At 45.5% G+C, this 14,916-nt stretch overlaps 1 long non-coding RNA gene across 2 annotated transcripts; it reads left to right on the top strand.

Annotated features, from left to right (window-relative positions):
* The first annotated feature begins 3,809 nt into the window (after positions 1–3,809).
* LOC127307990 (uncharacterized) lies at positions 3,810–6,598 on the top strand. Of its 2 annotated transcripts, XR_007856138.2 has the most exons (3): positions 3,917–4,241; positions 5,228–5,258; positions 6,307–6,598. It is a non-coding gene; the product is annotated as an uncharacterized lncRNA (long non-coding RNA). The 2 variants fall into 2 exon arrangements; XR_007856137.2 differs by lacking the exon at positions 5,228–5,258 and having other exon boundaries at positions 3,810–4,241.
* The last annotated feature ends 8,318 nt before the right edge of the window (positions 6,599–14,916 follow it).

Here is a 14,916-nt window from a genome sequence, read left to right on the forward strand (position 1 = left end):
GGAGTACATAGCGGCTTCAGAGGCTTCATCAGAAGCGGTATGGATGAAGAGGTTCATTATAGAGCTCGGTGTGGTTCCTAGTGCATTGGACCCACTAGTCATATATAGTGACAACATGGGTGCCATCGCCAATGCACAAGAACCAAGGTCACACAAGAGACTGAAGCATATCAAGCTGCGTTACCACTCGATTCGCGAGTACATCGAAGATGGAGAAGTAAAGATTTGCAAAGTACACACTGATCTGAATGTAGCAGATCCGTTGACTAAAGCTCTCCCTAGGGCAAAGCATGACCAACACCAGAATGCCATGGGTGTTAGGTATATTACAATGTAATCTAGATTATTGACTCTAGTGCAAGTGGGAGACTGAAGGAGATATGCCCTAGAGGCAATAATAAAGTGGTTATTATTTATATCTTTATGTTTATGATAAATGTTTATATATCATGCTATAATTGTATTAACCGAAACATTAGTACATGTGTGATATGTAGACAAACAAGAAGTCCCTAGTATGCCTCTTAAACTAGCTTGTTGATTAATGGATGATTAGTTTCATAATCATGAACATTGGATGTTATTAATAACAAGGTTATATCATTATATGAATGATGTAATGGACACACCCAATTAAGCGTAGCATAAGATCTCGTCATTAAGTTATTTGCTATAAGCTTTCGATACATAGTTACCTAGTCCTTATGACCATGAGATCATATAAATCACTTATACCGGAAAGGTACTTTGATTACACCAAACACCACTGCGTAAATGGGTGGCTATAAAGGTGGGATTAAGTATCCGGAAAGTATGAGTTGAAGCATATGGATCAACAGTGGGATTTGTCCATCCCGATGACGGATAGATATACTCTGGGCCCTCTCGGTGGAATGTCATCTAAATGTCTTGCAAGCATATGAATAAGTTCATAAGAGACCACATACCACGGTACGAGTAAAGAGTACTTGTCAGGAGACGAGGTTGAACAAGGTATAAAGTGATACCGAAGATCAAACCTCGGACAAGTAAAATATCGCGTGACAAAGGGAATTGGTATTATATGTGAATGGTTCATTCGATCACTAAAGTCATCGTTGAATATGTGGGAGCCATTATGGATCTCCAGATCCCGCTATTGGTTATTGGTCGGAGTGAGTACTCAACCATGTCCGCATAGTTCACGAACCGTAGGGTGACACACTTAAAGTTGGATGTTGAAATGGTAGAAATTGAATATGGAATGGAGTTCGAATATTTGTTTGGAGTCCCGGATGAGATCCCGGACATCACGAGGAGTTCCTAATGGTGGGAGAATAAGATTCATATATAGGATGTCATTTTATGTGAATTAAAATGTCGCGGAAGGTTCTATGGAAGGTTCTAGAAGGTTCTAGAAAAGTCCGGAAGAAACCACCAAGGAAGGTGGAGTCCACATGGGACTCCACCTCCATGGCCGGCCAACCCTAGTGGGGGAGGAGTCCCAAGTGGACTCCCCCTTAGGGGGCCGGCCACCCCCCCATATGGGAGGTGGAAATCCCACCTTTGGTGGGAGTCCTAGCTTGGCTAGGTTTCCCCCTCTTATGGGAAGTTTTTGGTTCGGGTCTTATTCGAAGACTTGGAGACCAACTCTTGGGAATCCACCTATATAATGAGGGGCCAAGGGAGGGGGCCGGCCACCCCAAGACCACAAGCTGGCCGCCCCCCTTGAAGTGGCCGGCCACCCCCTCCCAAACCCTAGCCGCCCCCCTCTCCTCCATATCTCCCGCGTAGCTTAGCGAAGCTCCGCCGGACTTCTCCACCGCCACCGACACCACGCCGTCGTGCTGTCGGATTCAAGAGGAGCTACTACTTCCGCTGCCCGCTGGAACGGGGAGGTGGACGTCGTCTTCATCAACAACCGAACGTGTGACCGAGTACGGAGGTGCTGCCCGTTCGTGGCGCCGGAACCGATCGTGATCAAGATCTTCTACGCGCTTTTGCAAGCGGCAAGTGAACGTCTACCGCAGCAACAAGAGCCTCCTCTTGTAGGCTTTGGAATCTCTTCAAGGGTGAGACTCGATAATCCCCTCGTTGCTACCGTCTTCTAGATTGCATCTTGGCTTGGATTTCGTGTTCGCGGTAGGAAAATTTTTGTTTTCTATGCAACGTTATCCTACAAAAACGGCATGGCAATGAATCTTTGTCGTGTGCCTTTGTCGTGCGCAGAAATAAACCATGCACAAACACAAAAAGGTAAAGGAAGTCGAGCAGCCAGGACCAGCGAGGTCGGCTATGTGTCTTGCGTTGGCAAGCTGCAATTGCAGGTGCTTTCCCTTTATCCTCCTTTGCGCTTTCCCACTGTTAAAAAGACGCCACGAAGCCAGCGGGATTCTCTACCGTCGCAACTCGCCAAGGTCAGTCGTCAGTGACCTCGGCACAAAGCGGGCGTCGGCCTTGCCTTGCCGGATGCATTGCTGGCAAGTTATTCTCTCATTCTCGTGAGTAGTTTTAAGAATTTCTGTTCAAAGCTATATCGTGGTGCTCTTCAAGAAAATATAAATTAAATCATTGTGTCATCGTTATGCTTTTTCTTGTATCTTCCAAATAATTTTAATGGACATCATCATTGACATTTTTGTAAGAAGATAGGATACCTGAAACTTGAACCTCAAGACCAAATCATAAGAATGAAGCAAGTAGAACATATCTATCGGATCCGCACCAACACTTGAACCTCAAGATCAAACCACGCGAATGAAGCAAATAAAACACACCTATCGGAACCGCACCATCACACGAGGCAGGTTAACCTAGGAAAAAACAATGGGAAAAAACAATTGCTGCTAGAGAAAGAGGAAAATGGGGGGATTTGAATTTATGGAATATGCATGTACATAATTCCTTACCGAGATGCAAGTCATGGCCACTATGCAGCCTCACAGTGGCCCTCCCCACTACCGCCATGTCCAAACCTTCGACTGCCTCCTGCGCACACCTCCACGACTTCTTGGAGATCCGTCACACCCACTAATCTCCGCTGCCTCGCCATCGATCGAGAGTGAGAGCTAGGGTGGTAGGTGTACAATTGTCTTCACCCCATGAGAGAGAGAGAGAGAGAGAGAGAGAGAACGACTAAACGATGATGAGGAAGAGTGGAGACGAGGCTCGCCATTTCTCCCGAGGCAATAAAGTCCGAAAATTTCTGGTTTCAATCATCCACACTGCCTAACTCGCTGCAACAACACTTCGCTCATCCGTGTCGCACGAGCACCACAACGTAAGTTTCAAATAGCCGGCTATAGCCTAGCTATAGCTCGGCTATAGCCTTTTGGGAGATTCACCGTTGCGTCTATACCATTTATAGGCTAAAAAGGAAAAAAAACACTAATAGCCGGCTGTAGCCATATTTAGCCCTAACCCCGGACACAGTTTGGTTTGAAACTGTGAAAACCATCACGCCAGACCGCACCGCACCGAATCACCGGTGTATGTTGGGTTAAGCCGGTTTACACATTGAAACCGTGATAAACAAAAGTCTTTGCTGGGCTGATACGGGGTTGTAATAACCAGGTAAACCGGCCAACCCGTCGATCACACGGGACGTACGTCGCGCCCTACACACTTCGCCTGGCATCTTGTACTGTTGTACAGTATCACCGCGCCGTACTGGTGGATGACAAGCACGGGATGCTCATCCCCGTCAGGCCTCGTTTGGTACAAGTGTATTTCCAGGGATGGGAGAGTATTATCCCGGCCCATTTCCAAAACCCCGCTAATCCCCGAAAGCCCATTTGGCCTCGTTTGGTACAAGTGTATTTGCAGGGATGGGAGAGTATTATCCCGGCCCATTTCCGAAACCCCGCTAATCCCCGAAAGCCCATTTGGTAGAGGAGTTTTGGGCCAAATAATCCCCGCCCATCCCCGATTAACCCCGTCCCCGACCCATTTTTTGACTTGGGCCGAATCCCGGACCTGGACCTCGCGTATTATCCCCGTCCTCGCTCGTCCCCGACCGAAACCCTACCGCAAGCGACGGCGGCGAGCGAGCAAAGCGGCGGCGAGCGTCGAGCGTAACGGCGGCGAACAGCGAGCGGAGCGGCGGCTAGAACTGCAGGAGGGGCGGGAGAGGCGGAGAACCTTGCCGGCGCACGCAAGGATGGATCCCGCCTAGCGCTCCACATCAGATCGCCACCGTTCTTGGTATTTGACCGGCGACGCCACCTCCCGCCGGTCTTGTACTCGAGTCTGCATCCTCTCAGGTAACCCCCTTCTATTTCTCCCTCTCTGGTGCTAGGTCTGGACGAGCTCTGGGAGAGAAATCGCGCTAGGATCGCAGTGTCCGACTGATCGGAGGCGGGAGAGGAATGGGGCAGGCGGTCGGGCTGTTGCGCTCCATTTCACCATCTACAGCCCGTATCTCCCTTTCCTGGACTCTTTTGAGATGCATGTGCACCATCTACAGCCCATTGCGCACGTAATCCCCATCCATAGCTTCACCTGATATGGGCAATGTATGGCTTGGTTGAATAAATGTGGTACCTTGCTGCACAGTTGTGAGGAATTCATGCTATGATTTATCTCTTTTTGTATGATTGCGTGAGAATTTGGTTGTGAAATTTGGTCCTTTGTAACTGACTTGGGACTGGGGATTCGTTGTGTTGAAATGGATTTTGATATTTTGAGATTAGGAAGTGTTTATGTTAATGGGAGTTACTGGTGTGTTAAGCTGTTATTATGGGCCAGATGTGGGTTTTGAATTCAGTGCACTTGCATCTAGAAAGAAACTGAGATAGTTAAGCTAGACAGTAGGTTTTGGGACAGCCCCCATTGCGCACATAATCCTCATCCATGCTTACTGCCCCAAGAAATAATTAAGTCATGGTGCCAAATAAGTTTGTCCTTATGGTGATAATGATATTATAATGAATCCGTCTGTGAAATTTGGGAATTGTCATGTTATTAGAATTGATTTTAGCTACCAGAATTCAGTTATAAACTACATATGCAGATGTTTGCATTTGTACCTTCATGCTCTTGTGTTCACTGCTATGTGAGTAGTATTTCCGCTCTGGTTCCGGCGGCAACTAATTATCATCATCATGGTTAATATGTATAAACTCTTTTTTTGCAAGTTCTGTATATATACTCTCATGGTTAATTAACCTGGTACTAGTTGTATAACAGATAAGAGCAGTACTGTCTAATTGTTAGTTACTAAAACTGATGTATTTTTTGTTTATGACAGGGAATAACAGAGATGTCCAAGTTACCATGAGGTAATATTTTGTCTTTTGCTTTCCTGGAAGCTAGAGTACAGCCACTAGTACTAGACCATTGAATATACGTTCCAGTACAAGTTACAACCTTCCATTATAATTATCATTTGCTAGTAGTATCATTAGTCCAGCACCACTATTTCCTGACATCTAGTACCGTTACTACAACTTACAGCTAGCACACACAATGTACTCTTGGTTTTTTTAGTTGATGGTTATGCTCGCAGTTGCTTATGTGCAGGAAGAGTTTGTTTGCCAATTACTGTAGTAGCAGGCTGTGTGACCTGAGTTCTTTATCACCCTGTTGCTTGCGCTGTCATTCCTGACATCAAGGATCAAAACTATGTATCTTATTGTATTTTCCACCTGCCGTTTCTAATCTTTCCTGATAGTTACCTCAGTTAGTAAAATCTAGCTACAATATGTCAAGAAAATGAACTTGACTGGCAGGTGACCATGGTGCACAGCTTAGGTATAAATTGCTTTTGTTTCTTACCATGCTCAACTAGCCAAAGAAATTGTAAACTAAGGATATATGGTCACGGAAGAAGTGAGGTATTCTGAGCATCATCCTCACCAGCTTGAATAAATTCCACAAGTAGTACATTGGAGTGTGCATTTGTAGCCTGTAAGTTGCTATGTGTAAACAGCCACTGCCCAGTATTTTCATGTAAACAAGCATAGGTTTTTCTCTTCTACAAGTGTGACATTTAAGGTTGCTCTCTTCAAGTCTCTTGCTTGAGGTTTTGCAGCAGAAACTCTTGGAACCAAAGAGCTGAAGCTTGAAATATACTTTATGGTAATACTAAGAAGTAACGAAAACACATACTGTGCTTAGTGCTTAGAAGTTTTTTAATCATCCATCTTGTGTTTGTTTCTCCAAGCAGAAAGTGTATATCACTGCCATCTTCTAAGAAATATGTGCATACCATCAACTTATGCTTGTTCATGGAAACTGAAAAGTGAAAACATAAACTGAATATTCTTCTGCATTTTTGCATGAAGTTTCTTCCATGTGAAATAATTAATCTGGTTCATTGAATTTCAGGTCAAGTTTCTTCTTCTACCTTTGATCGGTAGTTATTTGTGTTGGACTGCAGGGCATCATCCACCCATCATTTTGAAATGTACCTGCAGCTGCTAATCGGCAAGTATGAGTTTGAACATGATGTATGCGATGCCTATGTGGTCTTGTTTTTGCAACGGCAATGCTTCCATGTAATCTGAATTTAGTACTTTTGTCCAGTCAGGGACACGTCTAATGTTAGGTAAATGGAACTTGTGATGGGCTTCATGTTATTTAAATCAACGTGTGTAACGGAAATGCAATTTTGATCTCAGGTGCATATGCTCCTGCTACAGAGAAAAACATTTTAAAATATCACAAAAAATACGAACACAAATTTCACGCGTATATGTCAACAATCCATATGTGTATGCCAAGTTTCGCGCGAAACCGGTAGGTTTGGTGTCCTGTGTAAAAATGACAAGCAAAACGTCTTGTGAAGAGCTTATATTTAGCACTAAATTTTAACTTTTTTACACATGACACAAAAAGTATCGATTTTTCGTGAAACGACTTTGCAAACACATAGAACATCAAGATGTATCCGTAACATTTTTTATCGGATTTTTTTGACATTATATAATATGTTGAAATTTAATTTTAAAAACCAGGAAATGCAATTTTGATGGGCTTGTAGTATTTTTGTGACCTGAATCGAAAGTGGCTTCGTGTTATGACTGAATCTGAAGTTTCAGTTCAAAGTTGACGTGTGGCCTATGACATAAAAAATCAGATCTTTGCTAACGTTTTGTTGATTTGCCTTGCTAATTTTTATTGTTTTTGTGCACCAATCCCTGCAACAATCCCTGCAACAATCCCTGCCTACCAAATGAAAGTTCAAAGAAATGGGGATTAGGGATTTCTTGGGATGATGTTTTGTGGGGATTAGTGGGGATTGGGTGAAGGTAGGGGTTTCACCCAATACTCTAGAATATTATCCCCACAAAAACTCTAGTACCAAACAAGGCCCGCTGGGGCTCGCCGGCCGGACTCCCCCGATGCCGACGCCAGCCGAAACCTCACCGCTGAGTGCCACAACTCCATGGAGCAGGCTCTGGGTCCTTCTTGATCTTGAGTTTCAGCGGCTTTGTAGAAGATGGAGTACTTGGTCTCCAATAAGAGGGACCAGTAGAAGAGATGCAGGACATGTGGAATTCGTGGCCTACGCCATGGCAGGGGAGGCGCGCCCGCTTCAGGAACACGTCGTCGAAACATCTGAGCACAACCTGCTCGACGGAATGCCGGGGCTTCAGCCTGGCGCAAGAAGGGGACGAGAATCTGGTTCTCGAGCACGAACATGTCGAGGTTGATCTGTTCGGCGTGCTGCGCCATGGTCATGAGCAGTATGGAGTACTCCCGGTTCATGGACGCAGCCCACGCCGGCGCTGCGTTATCGGCGTCGTCAACGACGCTGCCCTGAGCATCATGTCACGACGGGGAGAATTACCTGTCAAGCAGCAGCGCCATGTCTCCGTCCTCCGCCGCCAGTTGTCAGCGAACTTGTTGCCGGTCGCGCTCCGTCGACAGCTCCGGGCGTAGCGGCCGAAATCGATCCTGTGCACTGGACTTGCAGTTCTGCATGCTTGGTCTCGTCCGGTTAAGGGAGCCCAGCCATTGCCGACTCGCCGCGGTAACAGCTGCTTGCATGTGTGTTGATTTTTCAGCCGGTGTCAAACCAGTTTGCACCGCCTAACCAAACCGCACCAGCCCGTGAGAGCGCGTCGTGTTTTTACGGTCTACACCGCACCAAACCAGTTAAACCTCTCGCCAACGGCCTGGTTCGAGGAACCGACGGAAACCGGTAGAAACGGGGAATGCCCGGGAATTAGGCCCTAATTAGTCTCAAATTTAGCCGCTAAACCTCATGCATTTTAAATTTCTCTTCTTTTTTTTCTTTTTTTTTTGAAATTTGCGTTCAATATGATTAGATAAAACTTGTGAGTTGAATAATTTAATACTCTTTTTTTCTTTGAATGGTTCAATAAATTGTCATGGATCGTGTTTAAATCATAGTTTTTGTTTTTTTAATTAGATATGACTGAAATATTCCAAAACATTTAAAAAATTGCTAAATAAAATAGCCTGAATATTGCCTTTCATAGCCTCGAAAAATATCGCGGCTAAATGAGATAACCGGCTATTTTAAACTAAGGAGATGACAAGTACATGGCGTGATTTGGTCGGTCCTCAAAGGGTGTTGTCGACTCACCGGCGATAGCATACATTGCGTTCCTGAAGATCAACCTCGAAAACCAGCAAAAAATATACTTAATTATGTTACATAGAACCTCCAAGCCATGTATCCAAACACGATGATGCCACGGGAGAAACAAGGTGGGGGACCCTCTCGCTGATCCTGACTAGCTAGGGAGCAGTCGACTGAGAAATCGTTACGTCTCAGTCGACGCCGTACGAGCATGCAGCGAGCAGCATCAGCCCACTTCTACGATGCGCATGCACAGTAGCATTGCTAGCTAGCTTCCTACCTATTGCAGAATATATCGTACATCCATTTAATTTGGACGAAGCTAACTAACGCATTTGGCACTTAGCTATTTGCAGAATATATCGTATATTCCACTTAGCTTAGTATTGGCACTTCAACAAAAATATAAAAAAAGAGCGGATTGGGTGATCAGGGGGATACGTGAGCACCCCCTAAACACTTTTTGGATTTGCTTTTAGATTCGCTCTCCGCGAGTAGATGCTCACGGCGATCAAACGGACGTGAAATCTACTTCTACCTCCATGCCTTTGTGCTAGTTGTTCTGAGGCGCTTCTACGGTAGTACATTGGTGCTAAACTATTCTAGGGATACGCGTGGTACCAAGTCGTTGGAGGGTCTCATGGCTGCATCGCATGGCGGCGGCGGCTGTCCGGTACGCCGGCAAAAGTTCTTCAAGGTCCTCATCCCCAGCAGCCCCTTCACATCCACCTTGGTAGGTACCACCATGATCGTCACAAACATCCCCTGGACATGATCGATCTACAAAACCGATTACTACTCTGCATTATCGATTGCAGAGCCTGCCGCCCAAGTTCGCGGCGCGCCTGGACATCCCGCCGGGCTTCGCCATGGCCACGCTGCGGGACCCCGCGGGGCGGTCGTGGCACGTGGACCTCGAACGGGACCGGGATGGGCCCTGCTTCGTGGGCAGGGGGTGGCACAGCTTCCTCGCAGGGGACGGGGCTTGCCTGTGCCTGTCTCATGCGACCATCCGTGCGGCATCAGGCTTGGACGGCATCGAGCGACTCCTACTCCCGTACCCCCAGCTCAGGTTGTTTCGTAAAAAAAGGACGACACAACCCCACATGTATGCTCTCCCGTATACGATTGCTCATCCATCCCCATACGTATATTCTTCCTGGGTCTGAAGTCTGAACTCGAGCTCGGGTGCTTGGTCGGTCTATAGCTAGCGCGAAACCAACAATTAATTAGTTGTCTCTCGCGGAAACGGAGAGCGGTGTCCTCTATGGCGTCTGGCTTCTATGCCTTTCTAGACCTATCCGCCCCTATTTCCTGATCTCTTCTTCCTCCCAATCCAATCTCCCTCCTCCAAATCCTTTTCTCTGAGACTCTCTCGAGTTATCTGTCACTCTCAACACCGATCTGATGGAAGGAGGAAGCGGAAAGGAACCCAACCACCGCAAGGAACCGGACTAGTCGCGGCAGTGAGGCGCTGCCTGGTTCGTGTGGCGGCGAGCCTCCCAACTAAAGACGTAGCGCATACGATGGCGCCGGTCAGATCTCTTGCTGTCCATGAGATTCATCGCCATCAATCCCATCATCATGCTCATGATTACTTGAAGAATTCATCAGCGACTACAGCTGATTGCTGCTTTGTTCAATTGGAGCATGTGTATGAAGTTACGATTCCTGGGTTGTTCAATTGGAATTTGCCTGTGTTGATTTGATTGGGTTCAACCTTCGGTTTCTTTCTATTTGCATCAGCAGGAGATTGGATTTTGGCGGGCGCTGTATATTCTGTGGATGTTTTCCCGCAAGATGGGATCAGTGATCTCCTATTTTCTGTTTACTTTTGTTGCTGTGCTTGTATTACGGAAGGATTCGTATACGAGAGGGGGCTGTGTCGTCTTTTTTTTTTTGGGAACAACCTGAGCTGAGGGTTGGGGAGTAGGTGCCGCTCGATGCCGTCCAAGACTGATGCCGCACGGATGGTCGCACTAGACGGGCACAGGCAAGCCCCGTCCCCTCGCAGGCGCGAATTGAAGATGGGCGCCCTTGATTTGGGGAAAATGGGGGTCTCCTGCAAAGAAAAGAAAATATTGGGGTCTCCAGAGCACCCCACGACCCGGAGGTCGAAACTGCCGCCGCGCCCGCACCTCAAATCGAATCAATGTGCAGCGGAGGGCTGGAGCTGTACGCGGAATCGACACGGAGCGGGAGATGCGCCAGCGGACAATCCCGGCCACGCTGAAAACCGCGTCCGCACGATCCCGGCCACGCCATGGACGCAGGTGGACTCCCGCGGGAGGGCTGGCGGCAGCAAATTGGGGGCGCTCCTCGAGACGGGGCACACGGCGGCGGAGCTCACGCTGTCTTCCCGGCCACTACCGCACGCATCGGGGGAGGCCGAGCGCCGCCGCGCGCGAGTGCCTTCTACCGCCGCCGCCACCAACGTGCACGCATCAGAGAGGCTGCGGGCCATCGAGTGCGCGGAGGAGCCTTCTGCCGCCGCCAATCCCGTCGGGGGCGCGCCGACGAGCACGGGGAGGAGGTTTCCGCGGCCACAGCTGTCGACGAGAACGCGTCGGGGAGGCTGCGCGTGGCTGAGCTCGAGGGGTTCGCCGGCTAGCGCAGGGGAGGCCGCCGCCGAGCACGGAGCGGACAGGCTGCCGTCGGCAAGGTAGGAGGAGTAGGGGAGGACGAGCCAGCGAGGTGAGGGGAGAAGGATTTGGTGAGGGGAGGTCGGGTGGATTGGACGTGGTCAAAGATTCAATCATTGCATACCTGACCATCGAGTGCGCCGGCTAGACAGGACAACAGCCAATAGTGTTAACGGATTAATGGATGACGTTAGACACGTGTTGAGTAGTTAGGGGGTGCTCACGTACCCCCTAATCACTGGGCTTCATTCGAATAAAAAAAATAGACATTTTCTAAAATTTAACTCAAAAGTGCCAATGATTTAAAATAGAAGAACAAGCAAAAAAAGACAAACATATGGAAACCAGAAAAATATGCTAGTTGCACGCTCATAGAAAAAAATCGGTCGCTAGTTTTACACATCGTTGGACAAATGTGCAACTCGTATCAAAAACTTTTAGTTACACATTTCTATAGAAAAGCGTAACTCATATCAATAACCAGTTGCTAGTTGCACATTTCTCGAGAAAAAATGCAACTCAAATTGAAATCGGATGGAGTTGCACCCGAATATAGGTTGCTAATTGCATATTCTTGAAAAATGTGCAACTCATACCAAAAATCGGTAGCTAGTTTACACATTGTTGGAGAAAAGTGCAACTCGTACAAAAAAAAATCTAGTTGCACATTTCTATAGAAAAGTGTAACCCATATCAATAAACGATTGCTAGTTTCACATTTCTCGAGAAAAAGTACAACATATATTGAAATCGAATGGAGTTGCACATTTCTTAAGAAAAATGCTACTCACATCGAATATAGGTTGCTAATTCCATATTTCTTGAGAAAAGTGCAACTCATACCCAATATTCGGTTTCTAGTTTACACATTATTGGAGAAAATTGCGATTCCTATAAAAAACTTCTACTTGCACATTTCTATAGAAAAATATAAATCATATCAATAACCGATTGCTAGTTGCACATTTCTCGAGAAAAATGCAACTCATATTGAAATCAGATGGATTTAAGTATTTCTTGAGAAAAGTGCATGTATATTGAAAAAAAAAACCACTCGTTAATGAACGATCTTGAGAAAATAAAAGTGTGACTTGTAAAATAATATTATAAAAATTAGAAAAATACTGGTTGTACTTTTGTTGACAAACGGTGCAATTATGGAGAAAATTTAAATATATTTAAATGACAAAAAATACCAACATAAATAACAAAAAATAAAATACAAATAAATCATGGTTGCACTTTTTTTACGAGTTAGTTGCACATCTAAAGGTATAATTGATGCAACCCCATGGGGCAACTAGGTAAATCAGATTTGACTAGCCATTGATTTTACCTCAAACAAATCTAAGCCGTTCATTTTTTACCGTGGTGGTATAAAATGGGAATCCCACGAAGGAAACCCTAGCCCCATGCCCCAATCCTTCCCGTGCTTGTGCTCCCCAATTCCCTCCTCGGGCGGCTCAGTTCCGGCTCCCTGGCCGCCGCCCGCCCTTCTCCTCCTCCCTGCCCGACCCATCTCGCCTCCTCTTCTCCCCCACCAGCCCCCAACGACAACCCCCTCTCCCATGTGTTCTTCCCCTTTTCTCGTTACCCACCTCCTGGTTGTCTCCATGGCTGAAGCTGGGAGAGGAAAAGGGCAGAAGGACGCCATGGATGAGGAGGCGGAGCACGATAGGAGCACGCGGGAAGATGGCGACCGGCGCGGGGATGCTTGGTATTGGCCAGAAGCACGGTCCCCTGGTGGCGATGTTGCTGCTGCTCTTCAACCCTCTTAGCCACATCTCCATCCACCAACGGCCAGGTTCCTCTCTCTTCTTCTCTGTCTTTGTTTGTGTGGATCCCCTTATTTCTGTTGTAGATAGGCATGGTACGAGGCCTTCTTATCACCTGTTAGTTTTTTATTTTATTTTTGCTTGCTTTGCAGCACAATATGACTCTTCTCAAGAACCGATTTGTCTTCCTAGAGTAGATCGAGATCAACAACATGTAAGGCTTCATCCCTCTGTTGGAGTTTGTTTTATTTCTCATGAGTGATGTAAGAATGACGTGATGGTACGTAGATCAAGTCACATGAATGAGATATACAATACTCATGGGGTTTGTCACAGTTTGGTAGACTATTTCGAGCCCATCACGGCTATTGTGGTGCCTAACATTATCTCTTTGTCGACCAAGGCAGCGGAACAATCCTAGGAGGTCTCTTGCTAACTTAACTTTCATCTATTTGAGAACGAGGTACAGTTCACCAAGCCCTCTACGGGTTATGCTACTTTTTCATTATACTTGCGTTAATGTGATGCCCACCAAATTGTCATTTTTTACATAGAGAAACACATTTGCATTAGCACTGTGAAGAAATGAATGTCAGCATAAATGAACAGGTTTACTGAACCGAACCTTGTTTTGCATACACTTCTATAATCATCTTAGTTCCAAGGTGTGCCTAATGTGTTGAGCTCTAAAATTACAGCAGTACGGATGTTGGTGTGAAGGCTGATACATGTAACTTCTTTGCTGCAGGACCTCAGAAATAACGACGGTGTGTTAAGCCGCACCGTAGGTGTCAGTTCAAAGCAGTGAACCTGGGTGCCATGTCAGATTTGGTGAACTTGCATTCTCTTTTGTTCGAATGCATTGCATCTTCGATAACTGCAAAGCATCAGGTTATTTTATCATAGTTATACATTTTGTTCTTGTTAAAGATGAAGTTTTCTCATACTCCTGAGTTAATTGAGTAGTATACTCATCCATTATTGATTTTACTCTTGGCAGTTACAATACTGAGATGTGCTTGCTTATGGTTCATCTGATGGTAGTTTGATGGTTTGCCAGGTTTCTGACCCACCATCGTTCTTCAAAAGTTAATAGGACATTATAAAGATATCACAGGTTAGATTCACTTATGTGTTGAAATGTATTTTAGTGAATCAACCTTTATTTTATCACAAACTATTTGACTTCAGGCACTAGAAAAACTGAAATCTACACCTAGGTTACTAAACGGATCTGGGTTTGTGTTAGCTAGAAAAGTTCGTAAGACTTGAAAAAATTATGATATTTTATGCATTTCACACATCTAAATGGACTGTGATCAATTTAAGTTGCACTTCACTGTCTATGCCTTTAAATTGGTTGATCCAAAATTATATGAAGTTATTGGTAATGGCCTCTCAATCCACCAATGTTGTTGCATTGGATCTGAGGGTGTAATGATGGTCTACCCATTCTCTCATTTACTCTCCTTTGATTATTTGTGTGTGATCCGACTTTGATCTCTGATGGATGTGGACGATATGGCGGATATTGCTTATGGATATTACCACATGTAAATAAGAAAGTAGTAATCTATTTGTGAGTCGGGTGGTTAGATAAACCTCTATATTCCAAACTTGAAGTTCTCAGTGACCATAAATATAGTTTTTGGTTGACGTTGATGCATTGTATCAATCTATGTTTGAAGTTTCTATTAATGGTTGAAGCACATCTTGAATCGGAAAGAATTTCTATTACAAAATGTAGGTCTTGATTTATATGTGTATATCATTTCTTAAGACTAATATTTGTATTTCTATTACAAAATGTAATTCTTTGTACTGAATTATGTATTTTGTTGGGATGTACAAGAGTTGTCTGGTAATGTTTTTTTCCTCTGATTTCTTCCTCCCAACCAATTTTTGTGGGCAACTGGGCATTATATAAGGTGTTCTGTCCTGTAGTTAGAATGTTTCCGCTATTTATCCT

The sequence above is a fragment of the Lolium perenne genome, chromosome 6, assembly GCF_019359855.2.
Source record: "Lolium perenne isolate Kyuss_39 chromosome 6, Kyuss_2.0, whole genome shotgun sequence".
In the NCBI taxonomy this organism is placed as follows: Eukaryota; Viridiplantae; Streptophyta; class Magnoliopsida; order Poales; family Poaceae; genus Lolium; species Lolium perenne.